Here is a 6270-nt window from a genome sequence, read left to right on the forward strand (position 1 = left end):
AGACCCACGCTTCGAAAAACCAACTGAAACAATCAAACATATAGTAAAAGCGAGTGGATTTAAAATATTTTCTGAAATAAATAAGAGAATAGATGATTTGAACCTAATCTCTTAATTGTTATTGATAAACGAACACAAATAATAAATAAGGTATAAACAAAATAAATTAGAGTATTTGTTTAAGTTCAAATCATAGTTGATAGATTCCTCAGGTATATTTGCATACTGCAAATCTTATTAACTCCTCGTTATTACATCCTTTGCGCCTTCCCCGTCCTGATCGTTCGTTTGTTTTTGTTTTTTATGTTGACACTCGTTCAAAATATGGCGCACGAAAAACATCCAATTGTTTAAAAGGTAACATTATTATTTACTACAATAAAAACGCCTAATTCAAAACTTCAAACCTGGTGTTTTTATTTCTCTTCGCTCTTCTTTTAATCCACGCAACATACGCAACCTTACATATTCTTAAAATCGAAACATGATGTGAAAACTCATTTAATATGAAGGGAGAACTGAAAGCGATTAAGTCGCAAATAAACAGGCAAGAAAATTTTGCTGTTTAGTGTGATTTAAGAAAAAATTGTATTCCGTGCTACGATAATGAAAATTTCCAGGAAGAGTTAAACAGAATATGTACGGCTTTAAACGTTGAAATTCCAGTTTACAAAACCATAAAACGTCTAATAGCCCTGATGGTTCTAAGTTAAATGAAGGCAACCCCAAATCAAATTGTTTTGACAACTTTAGCAATTTGTAGAAAAAAAATCAGCTTTTGCTCACATTTTTATGTTATATCATAAAAAATAACATGCTAGCGTGATAGCAAAAACGGCGATGGGAATGTAAATTGGCAATTTTGACACACATAATGAAGTACCAATGATACATAAAAAGTGGCATGTCATAAGGCAAGAAACATGTATTTGAAAAGGGTGATAGTTAAGAGCTTTAGGAAAGTTTTTAAAGAACTCAAATATATTTCAAAAAATGCATGAAATCTTTATTTGAACCGAAGTACATTCCATATAATTTAATATTTGACGATTATTTCATGCAAATGTTGATCGTGACTGCCCTCAATGGTCCATCTTAGACCAATTTTGGCATACCCTTTCCAACATTTGGGCCGGCATCTCACGAATAAATGCTTCAATGTTGTCTTTCAATGCGCCAATTGAAGCGGGCTTGTCTGCCTAGATATGAGCTTTATCATAGCCCTACAAAAAATTGTCTAAAGACGTTAAATCGCACGATCCAAGAGGCCATTTAACCGGTTCTTAACTATTTCACGTTAAGGACCGGTTAAATGTTTACCGAACACGCCTCACAATAAATCCATTGTTGTGTGGCATGTGTCACCGTCTTGTTGAAACCACATGTCATGCAAGTCAAGCTCTTGCATTTTGGGAAAAAAATTGGATATCATCTCAGGGTAGCGCTCAACATTCACAGTTGCGTTACGATTCGCATCATCTTTGAAGAAGTACGGTCCAATGATATCACCAGCTTATAAACCGCACTAAACTGCGTCTTTTTCTGGAAGTACTGTTAGCTCTTGCAATGGTTTTGGCTGATCTTCACTCCAAAATCGACAATTATGCTTACTTACGTACCCATTGAGCCTAAAATGAGCTTAGTCGTCAATTGCAAGAAGCGCGCGATGAAATGTCTGAACGGAGCACTCATTTTAATTATAAAATTCAATAACTTGCAAGCGTTGTTCGTTTGTAAGACGATTCATTGTTAAATTATAGACCAAACTAAAGATGTTTGACCGTGAAACAAAACACTAAACGTGCGTGAGCTGTGCTAAAATGATAATAGCTAAATAATCACTCTTTATTTAAAAGCGTATCCTTCTGATGACCTACTTACTTTCTTTAATTGGCTATGACAGAACATCTGTTCCACTGGCCGAACATAGAGTAGCGTTCGAAGTGCCCCGATCTTCTGCGCTCATTTTAAAATCTCTGACACCAAGTTTCGGGGTGTCTCCCACCACTTGATCTTTCTATCGGGCTTTTGGTCTTCCCGGTTTGCGTGTACCACTGTGTTTACCTTAAAAAGACTTCTTTGCTGGAGCTTACTCATCTATTCTGACAATATGACCTAGCCAACGCAGCCTCAAACTGGTGTCATTCGATTATGGCGGTGCCGAGGTAGATAAAATTACTGAGTCTCTCAAAGTTGTGGTTCCCAATTTTCTCCATTTTCTTTATCTGTTCGGTTGTACAAGGCGTTTTGGGAGTTGAAACCATTCACTTCGTCTCATCTTCATTTACTGCCAGACCCATTTTCAATGACTCTTTCGATTCTTTCAAAGACAGCAGTTACTACTTCCAGTGACCGACCTATGATGTCGAATTCGTCGGCATAAGCGAGTAGCATGTGTCCTCTGATTAGTGTGCCATATCTATTCAAATCTGCATCTCGCATAATCTTCTCCAACAGGATATTAAAGAGATCACACAATAGGCTGTCTCCTTGTTTGAAACCTCGTGGTGGCATGCATGCGCCTTATCAGCGTGTCGCCTCCGGCCTTAAATAGTTCAGCGGGTAACCCGTCGGCTCCTACTGCCTTGTTGTTCTTTAGTCGGGTCACTGCTACTTGAACCTCATCCTGACTAGGAGGTAAACATTCTATACCATCCTCAGGGATTAGTTCTGCGGTATCCTCTTCGCCGCCAACGTAGGAACCTAGCAGTTGGGTAAAATGTTCTTTCCATATCCTCAGCATGCTATCTTTGCCAGTTACCAGATTTTCTTCTTTGTCTCTGCAGGAGGATGTGCCTGCAAAAAGCCATCGGTTTCATGTTTAGTTCTTTGGTAGAGTTTCCGGACTTCATTCTGACTCCTGTACATCTCAATTCACTCACACTCACACTCACGTATTTCCATTTCCTTTTTCTTGCTCTGTATGCCGCATTCTTGGCTTCAGTAGCATCTCGACACTCTTGGTCGCACCATGGGTTTCTTGGGGGAGGCTTTCGTTCCGCGAGTACGGATATCGCTGCATTTTTCTTTGAGTGGGCAATGGTTTGCCAGTGCGCCATTGTATCATCTGAACAAGGAGTGCTTTCATCAAGCAATTGGTTCAGTCGAGTGGAGTATGCCATTGCTATCTGTTGTGTTTGCAGCTTTTCAACGTCGAGCCTCCGTGCAGTGTCAGATCGTACTTTCCTCGCGATGTTCAAACGGAAATCTTAGCTGCTACAAGGTAATGATCCTAATCGATTCTCGCTCCACGGATCGATCGTACATCTAACACGTTGGATGAATGCCTTCCATCTATCACAACGTGATCAAATTGGTTCCTCGGTTTTGATCGGGTGACAGCCATGTGGCTTTGTGCTACTAACTACCATGATTTTTGCCGCGGCGAAATCTATCAGCCTCAACCCATTACTGGACGTTATCTCGTGGAGGCTAAACTTTCCGACTGTTGGACCAAAAATGTCTTCCTTCCCTATCTTCGCATTAAAATCTCCCAGAACGATTTAAATATCATGGGCGGGGCAGCGGTCAAGGAAAATATCCTTGTTCTGCTCGTCCTTGTCTTCCGTCGTGCATGAGCACAAATGTTGAAGAATTTGGCTTTTATGCGGATTGTAGCTAGCCTCTCATACACTAGAGTAAAGCTGGAGACAAGATGTCTCAGAGTAAGGCGGTAATATCTGCCTTGTGCTTAGCTAATACATCCGCCAGCGCGTATACTGCACCTTCTCCATAGAGAGTGCGGACATTCCAGGTGCAGATCCGCAAATCATGGTCCTTTTTTCGTTTGCGTGGGTCGTCAACGTTGGGGGTCCGTTTTTACTATTCCATTGTTTTCCATAATTTTCCGGGCGGGTTACTGGCCCAGCGCCCCAACTGCATGGAGCCGATAGCTCCAAGATCCGACGCTCCTTCTGATGAACTTGCTCTAATTGATGACATCAGCAAGTTAAACAATTATTTTCCTGGCCCAACATCCTTACACCTATAAATCGAATCTCTATATTAATTATAATTTTATGCTTATTATAATGCTACGTCACATCATCCACATATTTAATACTATACTTATTACAAGCCAGTATCCAAGTGCATGGAAACATGCTAAGATAATACACGTACCAAAAGGTAATTCCACCGGCAGTTCCCTACCTATCGCGATATTGCCGTATTTTTTAAAGTGTTTGAAAATCTTATGCATACACAAGTCAGTGAATTCTTGCACGAAAACAAAATTCTGACTCATAAAGAGTCTGGCTTTCGGCCTAAAGATAGCCGTATTACAGCCCTGTTAGATGTGGCTGACAATATAAGAAGTAACATGGACAACAACCAAATAACATTCCTTGTTCTACTAGGTCAATCAAAGGCATTTGACTGTGTGGATCATAAAATTTTGAGCCTTGAACTCCGTGAACAATTTATTTTTTCTACCACTGCTATGAAATTACTTTATACTGCTTCCTCACCCCTATCAGTTCACAAAGGCGTACCTCAAGGATATATTTTAGGCCCGCTTATTTTCTCTATGTATATTAATTACCGTCCCCAGCAACTTCAGTATTCACGTATCCATATGTATGCTGATGATGTCCAGATTTACCACAACTGTACTTTCCAACTATATGGAAAGAATATACAACTGGGCACTAACCAACAAACTGCATTTAAGCCCAGGTAAATCCATATGTATCGTAATTGTCAGGAAATCCATAAAACTCCAAGCCGCTCAGAAAATTCTCATTGGCAACCAACAAATTTAGGTAGTCGATAAAGCAAAAAAAATTGGAATAACTTTCAACGATCGACTTACTTAGAACGATCATGTAACCAACACGGCCGGTAAGATCTTTGGAATGGTACGAACACTATACGAAACATACTACTATACACCTGCAAAATGTGAAACAAACTCTCAGCCAGATACATTATCCATATTTCCATTTGCACTGGAAATGGGGAATAATTCGTCAAATTTTAGTACAAAAAAATAATTTAAAAATATAGAAAAAAACTACCTTGACCGAGATTTGAACCTTGGCCCCCTGATTACTAAGCGGATATCTTAACACCGTGCTAATGTCCTGTGTATCTTGGCAGCAACTTTATGCATACAAATGCAACTATTGGGTTGCCCAAAAAGTAATTGCGGATTTTTTAAAAGAAAGTAATGCATTTTTAATAAAACTTAGAATGAACTTTAATCAAATATACTTTTTTACACTTTTTTTCTAAAGCAAGCTAAAAGTAACAGCTAATAACTGACAGAAGAAAGAATGCAATTACAGAGTCACAAGCTGTGAAAAAATTTGTCAACGCCGACTATATGAAAAATCCGCAATTACTTTTTGGGCAACCCAATACAATATAAGCAACTGCAGCGGCGAAGCACTCTATACCTGCCTCGCTCCCACAGTGGAGTATAAACAAAAAAAAAGGTTTGTGGTCGAAAGAAAAGGTCGAGAAAGTAAGACATATACATGTCTTACGCACACATCGAAACACCGGAAATTGAATAACACATCTACAAGCGCACTCTACAGTCTTAATTAGCAGATGTGAACACTCGCGATTTGTTTGGCTTTTTAAAGCGATCTGGATGGTTCAATGGTAGCAAATAGAAGGCATCTCCCATCTTCTGTTCCTGTGGTATCACAATGGACGGAAACGCCTAAGTAAGCCTGATGGCAGACTGCCACTTAAACCTAACAACCTAAAGTATATTCTTGTACATATTTGCTACCAGGAGAAAACGTGGGAGTTTTGTAATTAAGAAGATGCAAATTTTAATAGGAGTCTTTTTTTTACATTGTTTGTTATTTGTAGTTCTATCACACCTGTCACTGTCAATTATACAAATTGCTGTAATTTATTAGATCTACTCGTATTTCAACGACTACTAAATAAACTCGTGTAACGTGTCGCTGGTTAAAGGGGCTTTAGCGGTGCAGAGACAACCAAAGCACACTGTTTGCCGGCGATCGCTTTACAGAACTTTCCCGGATCTTTATGATGCAGTAACCACAAAAGTACACTGATGAACAGGTGAAAATCGGAGGTTGCACGGAATTTTATGGCTCAGTGACTACGGAAATGCACTTGCTATCGGAGCAAAATTGGAGCTATACGGGGCAGCATCACGCATGTGCAATGTTCAGTCAAACGGTACTTGACGGTTATTACCACGGATTCGTGAGCAAAGTCACTTTTGTCTTTACACTTTATCTATATTGCTGACCACTTTTCCACTCTACTCACCGATATTTCCTT

Source organism: Stomoxys calcitrans, chromosome 2 (assembly GCF_963082655.1).
Source record: "Stomoxys calcitrans chromosome 2, idStoCalc2.1, whole genome shotgun sequence".
NCBI classification, from domain to species: Eukaryota; Metazoa; Arthropoda; class Insecta; order Diptera; family Muscidae; genus Stomoxys; species Stomoxys calcitrans.